The 9880-nt window shown below is 48.5% G+C and overlaps 1 long non-coding RNA gene across 1 annotated transcript; it reads left to right on the top strand.

Annotated features, from left to right (window-relative positions):
* The first annotated feature begins 7202 nt into the window (after positions 1-7202).
* On the top strand, positions 7203-9070 carry LOC144123432 (uncharacterized). Its single transcript, XR_013313097.1, has 3 exons — positions 7203-7340; positions 8124-8289; positions 8868-9070. It is a non-coding gene; the product is annotated as an uncharacterized LOC144123432 (long non-coding RNA).
* The last annotated feature ends 810 nt before the right edge of the window (positions 9071-9880 follow it).

Below are 9880 nucleotides of genomic sequence, written 5' to 3' on the forward strand. Positions count from 1 at the left end.
ATATTTGAATTGAAAAACACTGGTTTACCTGTAAACATTCCCAACCCTAATTTTTTGCTTAATTTCTTCGCTGTTTTAATGGGATAAGTGCCTTATAGGAAAAGACTACATATCATATGCGTACTCTTTTAGCAATGGACGTTGAAAAGGCATATGACAACATCAGTCATGCAGCCATTTTGAACTCCATTGACATGAAAGTGCGTAGTTTTGTCCAATCATTTTTGCAAGGCAGAAAATTTGCAATACGCCTCAGCGGCGAAGCGGTCGGATCATTTGTTCCTCTCTGCGGTGCGCCCCAGGGATCAGTATTGTCGCCGACGGTATATAATATTGCTTTCATCCAGCTGGCTTGGCGCTTACATGACATCCGTGACATAAAATTTCTTCAGTACGCTGACGACATCACTGTGTAGAGTACTCACCAAGATCTCCGTACTCAGGAGGCTGCCCTTCAATCTGTCTTGGATGTTACCTGTAATTACGCATCATCCGTTGGACTTCAGCTATCCAGGCATAAAACATACACGTCAGTCGCCAACCGCTGGGGACGCCGTAAACTTGCTGCAAGTCCAATCCGTCTTTGTCTATCAGGCACCCCACTACAGGAAACTGCGAGTTTAAAAATCTTTGGCTTAATGATTCACCAATCAGGGTCAGCGATTGCATGGCTTTCTCAGGAAAAAAAGCAAGCTATTCATACTTTCGGTTTGATTAGAAGAATTGCCCCTAAAACTGGTGGCGCAGGCTCTTTCGTTGCACGGCAATTGTCGAGGGCACTTATGCAGCCACGTATTGTTTATGAAGCCCAGTTTCAACATCTTACAAGAGCCCAATGGGATCGCCTTGAAGCCGTGAACCGAGAGGCTATGAGGACCATTACGTGCCTTTCAAGCATCACACCGGTCATAGCTTTACAAGGGAATGCGCAGCTCAATACCATTGATGAGCTGGTGCAGCAGCGCCGTGAAGCGCGCAGCCTTAAGGCCAGTCTATCGCACTCCACGCATGCACTGAGGACTTATTCAACGTCACACTCCATTCTTCAGCCGCCAACGCCAGTTCTTCCCCCGTGGAAGTTTGCACAGTTCAGCGACAACAAGCCAACAGATAATCGCCGGCCAACATCTGCTCATTCGGCATCGTTGCTTCGCCAGAAATTTGAGGAACAAGATGCTTGCCTGTCTGAAGGATACATTGTTGTCTACGACGGTTGCTACGACGTGTTAGCCGCTGTCCAACGATATGTCAGGATATCTACCGGCTCGCGGCACACATCCCGTAGCCAGTAAGTATTGAGTGGGTCCCACGGGATCTGCTGACCTATCAAAGCCAGGCAGATTTAGCGACCCGCCTTGCGAATCCAGACTCATCATTGCCTCGACTCCTTCATTTGGACAATTTTACCCTCCTTTCACCGAGAAAGGAATTCCTCCGGCGCCCACACGTGCTCTCATCCCTCCGTGTGCGGTAACCCTCCCCCGTGGTCTTACCCGTGCACAGGAGGTTGCGCTTAGGAGGATTTTATTAATAATAATAATAATAATTGTTTTGTGGGGAAAGGAAATGGCGCAGCACGTCTCACATCTCGGCGGACACCTGAACCGCGCCGTAAGAGAAAGGATAAAGGAGGGAGTAAAAGAAGAAAGAGGTGCCGTAGTGAAGGGCTCCGGAATAATTTCGACCACCTGGGAATCTTGCACATGCACTGGTGTCGCACAGCAAACGAATGCCTTAGCGCTTCGCCTCCGTCGAAATGCGGCCACCAAGGTCGGGTTCGAACCCAGGTACTCCGGATCAGTACCCGAGCGCCGTAAACACTGAGCTACCATGAGAATAAAAAAATTTTCTCTCCACAACAACCAATTTTTGAAAAGGCGCTTAACAGCCTTCTATAGGTGGATGCTACCGCCAACTCACTGCGCGATAGAGGTGGCCTCAGCGGGTGTTTTCCATCAGTTTCTGCGGCGCGTCTCACACGCTTACGTCATCTGTCGTTGATAATTCACCACAAGTAAAGGGCCTTCATTACACTTCTTTGACGCGCCTCTAGATAAAATTACATTCGCATAATTAGGCTGAATTTTCTTTCATTTTTCCGGGAAAATCTTTCATAACCATTATCATGACCAGCACATCCAGATTCCGGCTGCTCGAGCAGCTCGCACGAGACGCGGCCACATGCGTCTCGCGCGTTCGATTCAGGAACAGGCACAATCCTTCTTGGTGCTTCCGGCAGTTACGCGACTGGATATTTCAGGTGAGGATGTCTTCTCGTTCATAGCCGTAGTTCCTGCCTTGCATCTGTTGCTGGTGCCGAACTGGCTTTGAGCACCCTAACGTTATTTCGATGTGCAGCCTGAAGCGATACGAAGGCATTCGGAGGCAGCCCGTTGAAACTAGACTTCCCTGTTACGACGGTGCCTTTGTTTCCGCAAGCGGGAGGCGCACTACAATGGTAAGTTTTTGGCCTGCCATTTTGATTGGTTTTAAACCATTTTGCTTTTGAACGTAGCACAAGCTGGATATGGTTTAAGCAATCCACTTCGTGTCGCTCTAGACTGCTACACGTGAGAGGGAAATGGCATCCGTTTGTGTCGAGACCATTGTAGTGGGGAGATTTGAAAGTGCCATTCAGTTTCATCAAACCACTTGCTGCCTTTCGTTTTGTCACCGGTTGGCGACTTCCATTCTTCGATACAGATGCCTAGGACGGAATATCCAGAATACTATTAGAAAATGCGTAACATTCGGAGCTGTGACCACGTGGAAGTAGAGGCAGGTATTAGGGATTTCCACTGCAATGAGTACACGTATGAAATTTCGTTCCGCATGTTTTTGCAGTGCCTAGCAAAGCGCCGTAGCAAACGCTTTACGCAACAGCGTGTACAGCTCTTTCGGCCGAAAAGCCGTCGGTGCCGTAGAAGCAGCAGTAGTAGTTGTCGTGACCGTGCGTCGGAAATATTCGGGGGCTGCATGAAAAACAGAGGGCACGCACACTCGGTGAATAAAAAAATTGGATGCCTAAACATTGTCTTTAAGAGTGGGACGCGGCGGTGTGTTGCAACGCTGCTAAGTCCACGGAACGCCATCGCCCGTTCGGCACGACGCCTTGCGGGCTATCGGGTGGTGGCTTCTTGACCCTGCGGCGCTGGGATCTATGAACTCTCACCAATGTGGTGAGGGCTCCTTGTCACCATGTGTACTGTTGCTAAACCGTCGTCGTCGTTTCGGATGACGCGGTTGCTACAGCGGGCGTCTTGTCTTTCAGTCTCGATCTCTTCTAACTAGGCTAGTAAAATTGGTCTTCGGGGAAAGGAAATGGCACAGTATATCTCACATATGGGCGGACACCTGAACCGAGCCGTAAGGGAAGGGATCAAAGAGGGAGTGATAGAAGAAAGAAAGCAAGAGGTGCCGTAGTGGAGGGATCCGGAATAATTTCGACCACCTGGGGATACTTAACGTGCATTGAGCTCACACAGCACACGGGCGTCTATGCGTTTCGCCTCCATCGAAACGCTGCCGTCGCGGTCAGGCTAGTCAATGGCGCATTTGGCTTAGCGTCCCTACTCGCTACTGTGCATGCGCAACTAGTGCGGTTAGTTGCCCACCGAGATATGTGAGACTGGTACTGTGCCATTTCCTTCCCTGAAAAAGCAAACAAGACAATTGAGCCACCGGCGTTCGTCGGGTTCATTGGCGTTGACAACACTGAAGAGGCCGTTAATTTTCACGAAAAGAAAGGCGCTCAACTGGCTCCGTCGTTAAGTGGACACCTCAATCTAGCTTTCATGTAAGTGGCGTCGTTGTCGAACCTGGTCGAACTGCATGAACCTGCTTTCATTGCGTTCCGCACAATGAATAGGCAGTGCACCCACCCTGCCATCCTGGCAGGTGGTAGTTACTCGTTGATCGCGAAAGGTTGGTCACGAAATGAACGCTGCGGCCAATTGCGGCAGTGCCGCGTGCCAGCCACAATAATAATAATAATTGGTTTTGGGGGGAAAGGAAATGGCGCAGTATCTGTCTCATATATCGTTGGACAACTGAACCGCGCCGTAAGGGAAGGGTAAAGGAGGGAGTGAAAGAAGAAAGCAAGAGAGAGGTGCCGTAGTGGAGGGCTCCGTAATAATTTCGACCACCTGGGGATCTTTAACGTGCACTGACATCGCACATTAAAGATCCCCAGGTGGTCGAAATTATTACGGAGTCCTCCACTATGGCACCAGCCACAACGTCGATCCAGGATTCTCGATGTAGTGGGCGCACACCTTTGCAGAGGTCACGCAAATACCCCGTTTGGACCGTCGGACGTACCTCTTCCCCAGTCCTCTCTTACGCACTCCCAACATATCCTCTTCAGACCCGCTCTCTGTCATCCCCTCAGCTGTTATCTCACTATTGTGGCACGTTCCCTGCACGCTCCCTATGCGGTGACCCTCACGCCACACTTTCCCACATCCTTTTCGGCTGCCCTTCTGACCCTCCCCCGCAGGGACCGCACGCCATCTCGAGATGGGAGGACTGGGAGATCCGGCTCACGTCGGCAGACCCGACAGCGCAGCTTGCTGCGGTGACTCGGGCTGCCGATGTCATGTCCCGACATGACCTACATGATGCAGAGTGGGACTGCGAAGTGGCCCAGGGACATAGCAGGGTCTAAAACTCACTTGCAGAAATAAAGTTTTTCTGTCTGTCTGTCAGCGCTAATGTATGCAGCCCACATCTCACCACCGCCACGTACCACAAAGCGTGATTGAGGTGTCCACTGACCCATTTTATGCACTCTTCCTTTCCTGAAAATTATCACAGTATAGAAAGTTGTCAACGCCACCTCCAATAAACGCATTGAACGTCGACAGCTTTCGCTTTGTAAATCTTTGATTAGCTGACCTAATCCATATTAATTTTTTCTATTCATTCAGTGTGCGTGCCCTGTGATTTTTACGCAGCCCCCAAATATCTTCGATGAGCGGCGCCGACGGTTTTTCGACTGAACGAGCTATATATGCTGTCCGGTAAAAACCAGAGGCTAGGCCAGGAATGAAACCAGCGCATTTGGAGTTCTGAACAGGGACGCTTCCACTCCGCCACGACGGTTCGACGTTCCGAACATGAAAAAAGGCGCGTCTAATGAATGCACGGTTTTCATAGATATCTTTGAAATCTGTACTGAGGCTTGCTTGAGCAATTATGAGCATGTAATTTATTGATTATGGAATCAAGCAAGTACCATGGGTTTCCGGTAAATTTCCTCCGTGTGAAGTCGTAATGCCATCGTGTGGGATCCAATGAACCCCCCCCCCCCCCGCCCCTTCGCCATACATGGCGCTGGCCCTGCAGATCGCGCGCGTAGGCAACCTTCCTAAGTCGGAGTAGTGTTTTTCGTTTCTGAACAGGTGTCGTGGAACCCCAGCCTTCTAAGAATGGTAGTGTGGAGCAGCGTCTGTGCCTCGAGAGGCCTTCTAGAGACTCCGAGCGTTTTGTCCAACGGGCAAGGCGTAGCGCTGAACTGGCGAGAGGCTGTGCACTCCTTGGCAGCGCTGACGCACGCTCTCGCGTCCCACTCTTAAAGATCAAGCCTACGCGTCCTGCAATTTTCTTTTTTGTCCTTCGCAAATACCCACCTTTCGCCCATATATGATTACATCAGTGGAAAAGATCGTTTTATCAATTCTACTCACTTCCAGAACACATAGTTACCGTGTCGACAACTCATGCTAACCTGAAAGCTTCGTTTTTCCCTCCTTAATAGAATTTGTTCACGCGAGAAGGCCGCTTCCGCGTCTCTCTCCTGCATGCGAATCATATGATCTTTTCTGCTTACGCGATTTGCCAACTCCAGTCAGTCATGTTTTGACACTTGAAGCTGAAACCACAATGTCGGGTAGCTTCTCGGAATTCCCCAGGCGCAAGTTGGATAGCTGAGGGCGGCGTATTTGCCTTACATGCACGGCAGAGCTTCTCTCTTCTATGAAATTTGACACGTTGGTACGGCACCACCCAGACAGGAAAGGAACACGAGTTTTCGCCCTCAGCTCTCAGGCCCACATTCCTGCCTTCGGCATCGTAGTCGTCGTGGACGCCGGCGTGTGACAGGTGGCATGTTGGCAGGTGGTACCAGAGAAATGCCGCCTGCCACGGCAAAAGCGGAGCCGTAAGGTGGCTGCCACGGAAAGGTCCCGGAAGGTGGTTAGAGGCGAAACATGCCACCTGGAAACGGGTGGCTGGCGGCGTGTAAACAGCTTCGCTCTCTGCATCATGGTACTCCCCCCTCAGGACACCTTTGTAAAGCGCATTAGAACTCATGACTGTAAACAAAGGCCCGTTGTCAACGCAGGAATCAGTCAAATGTAGCCAAAGTTGTAGAGTTTTGACGAACTATTCATTGGGAACACAGCTATAAAACTGAATCTATATCAGCCTCTTGAGGCGAGGTGATGAGTGAGAAGGATACAACGCCTGTCACTGCGTAGACCACTGCTACTTGCTTAACCAAGTCAGCTTTGTTTCCGTGGCTTTTGTTTTTGGCCTAACAGCAGCCATTTATGCAGCCCAATCCTCGTCTACTATTACGCATTGATTTGTTGACAGCTTGGAACTTTGCTGCCTATAAAAAGCTGAGGCCTGACCCTCAGTTGCTACCTTTAATGTGGCTTTCCAAATTGCTTGCCAATACTTCTTTCCGAAAATTTGTACCCTTTCGGGGCAGATCTACGTCGAAAGACTTAACTCTTCAAATCTCGCATTCTTTTTACCAATGTCCAATTTCCATCATTTCCTTGTCACTTCCTGAGCTTCAGGTGTCATTTGATTGCCTCGTCGAACCCTGCCTAGAATGAGTTGGTCGCAATAAAAAATATATCGTGATTAATCTAGCGCTTGGATTGTAATAGCAGCAAACAGGATCTCTTAATTCTTCCCTATAGCGGATCGACCCCGAAAATACATTCCCAGTACTACTAAGACTATCTTCGGTGTTCTAAAGAAACATTGTTTAAAATGGCGCTTCTCCCCACCCATTTCTCTAAAATGTAATTATCCTAATAATCTTTTAATCTCTTGCCATTTGTTCCGGATCCTTCGTCTAAACAGCCGTGGGGATGCAGAGAGACCAAGCTGCTCGCAGCGAGCGTGCCCTGAGAAAGCAGGTGCTCCGTATCTGCGCCCTGCCTGACCCCAACAGCGGAGAGGGAAACTACGCTGATATGGTCCGGGACCAAACTATCTTTGGTGCGAACGAAAGGGCGGCAGACGACCTCCTCGCATCGATCGCCACCGTGGATCTTTGCAGGGCCTTCCAGCACGACGACATACGAGCGAAATGCACGGCGCAGGTACGTGATGCACTCCTTTAAGGCCTTCCGCTTGCATGATCGGAATTGACAGAACCATTAAGTATTCTTTTTCCAGTCATCTTAACCCAGAAATGTCGGTGTCTTTGCAACTGCATAAAGATGGAGTATGTTTGAAATAAACCTTTCTGCATGGAACTGATACCGAAGATATTAGCAAAGCCAAGAATGACCAGCCACACGAATAAAACATATTCAACACATTCCTATAACAGGCGTTGTAGCGCAGCGCCGATATTCAAAATTCTCCGAGTTGCGCGAGCGGCACCCTAAGTGTATTTTTATTTTCTTAGTCTATGGTTCTAAACACCCTGATTTCGGATGTTGTCAAACTCATCCGGAGTTCCCGGGTTCGAACCCGACCGCGGCGGCTGCGTTTTTATGGAAGAAAAACGCTAAGCGCCCGTGTGCTGTGCGATGTCAGTGCACGTTAAAGATGCCCAGGTGGTCGAAATTATTCCGGAGCCCTCCACTACGGCACCTATTTATTCCTTTCTTTCACTCCCTCCTTTATCCCTTCCCTTACGGCGCGGTTCAGGTGTCCAACGATATATGAGACAGATACTACGCTATATCCTTTCCCCAAAAACCAATTATTATTATTATTATTCAAACTCGCGTGCTCTGATGTGTGCAAGTGAAATGTTGGGATAATTGGAAAGTATGACACCTATGCATCTTCTCTTTTCGAGCGCCTTGGAGACTGTTCTCTACTATAACAGAATGAAGTTCACTTGCGAAATGTTTCGCTTTTTTTTTCTTCAGAATGGAATGGACACATGGCGAGGAGGTGCAACTGCGCTTCAACGGGGAAGAAGGATAAGGAACGGAACACAAGACACGGTGGCTTTCGTCCGACCTCCGCCGAACACTGCAAGCAAAGAATCCATTATCAGGGGCGCCGTGGTTGGAATAGGCACTGAACACATCGGTGAGCCCCAGATCGATGATCTCGGCAGTAAACATAGCGTGACATTTCTTTGCATCTTATGCGCATGGGTAACATACCGATAAATATTATACTATCAAAATCAAAATAGAGATCTGCTCGGATGTGTGCATATGCGGAGATTGCCTTAATACTGTCCGTTTCTGGCAGTAGCGCTATGCTAAGCGTGGATGTTTCAAACGCAAAAAGTCCTTTTTGCGCGTTCCGAAAGGTGTACTTTGAAATTTGAGGATGAGACCCTTGCTCGCAATTTCTGTGAAACCGTCAAATCTCAGTTAAACCCTCGACTTCAACTACTGTGAAAATTTTCAGCTTGATGTGCAAGGAGCGCAAACTATGAATTATCCTCCCCGAGTGGGCAGGGTTCAATCATTTAGTTTGCACTCAGGTGGCGCAGTATCTGAATGCATTGACGATCGTCAGCCGATAGGAACGGACCGAGACATTTCGTTGAACCCGATGCCTAGTCCTTTTTTTAACGAGGTCAACCTTTCCCTGCTATCCTAGCAGTGCGCATACTTTTTATGACTGATATGAAACAATCGCTTAAACCTGAGCAGACACCCGTTCTCCCTTGGCGGTTGAGGTGGTCGTCCGTGGCCCTTGTCCGCTGCCCGTAGACGACATGTCCACCAGGCGAAGACACTCGTTCGACGGAAGCAGCTGTGCGAAACTCTGCACGGCACCGCACATTCCCGTCCACCAGCCTAGACGGTCGGTGTGTGCCAAGACCAGCAGCATTCGCTCCCCTCCAAGGGTCGCTCGGGACGGCAGTCGCTGCTGGTAAGCAAAGGGGCGGAGGCTGGCTATGACGGGCTGTATATAATGATATGAACAGGAGGAACGGGGGCGGCGCCCTAACATTGGCATGTGGCCTAGAGTTAGCTATTTGGTCATCAGTATGCAAACAATATAGGTGCACGAATTGAAAACTGCAGTGAAATCCTGCCGCTATGTTATCGCTTCATATACTACACACATGACGATCGATAGAGTGTAAATTTTAAATTAATAACTACAGAAGTTAACTAACACAAAATGACGTTCGGTAAAGGAGGGTGTTAAAAGAATATCTCAATATTACTTATAGTTGCTGAGAAAGTCTGTTAATACTAGTCTCTCAATAAGTGTGGCGCTTCGAAAACTTCCCGTTTTAGCGGTCGTATGTGTTTTCTAGCACTTAATCATTTTATTACGAATGGCAGTATAAAAAAAAATCTAATTTGGTCTTCAAGTGGAGGCTGCTTCTCTAAGGGTTAATTCCAGAAGATTGTCGGACGTTTCGAGTTGAATGTCGCATTATATGTTTTTTTTGCCTTCTTTTAAAAGCGGTGAAAAGTATTAAGAAATAATGAGGAAAAGAATTCAAAACTTTATACGGAAGAAAAACGAAAAGGGAACTCAGTTTCGACCAAAGAACGATTTCTCGACAAATTTACAAATCCGTTATGTATACTGTCGCAAAAGTTATCGTGTGCGCGTTGCATGGGTTAATTTGCGACCGCGAGTTACGGTAACGCGATCATTATTTGCCATGAATTACCGAAACAAGCTCTTAGTTTTAGAGACAAGC

This window comes from Amblyomma americanum, chromosome 3 (genome assembly GCF_052857255.1).
Source record: "Amblyomma americanum isolate KBUSLIRL-KWMA chromosome 3, ASM5285725v1, whole genome shotgun sequence".
In the NCBI taxonomy this organism is placed as follows: Eukaryota; Metazoa; Arthropoda; class Arachnida; order Ixodida; family Ixodidae; genus Amblyomma; species Amblyomma americanum.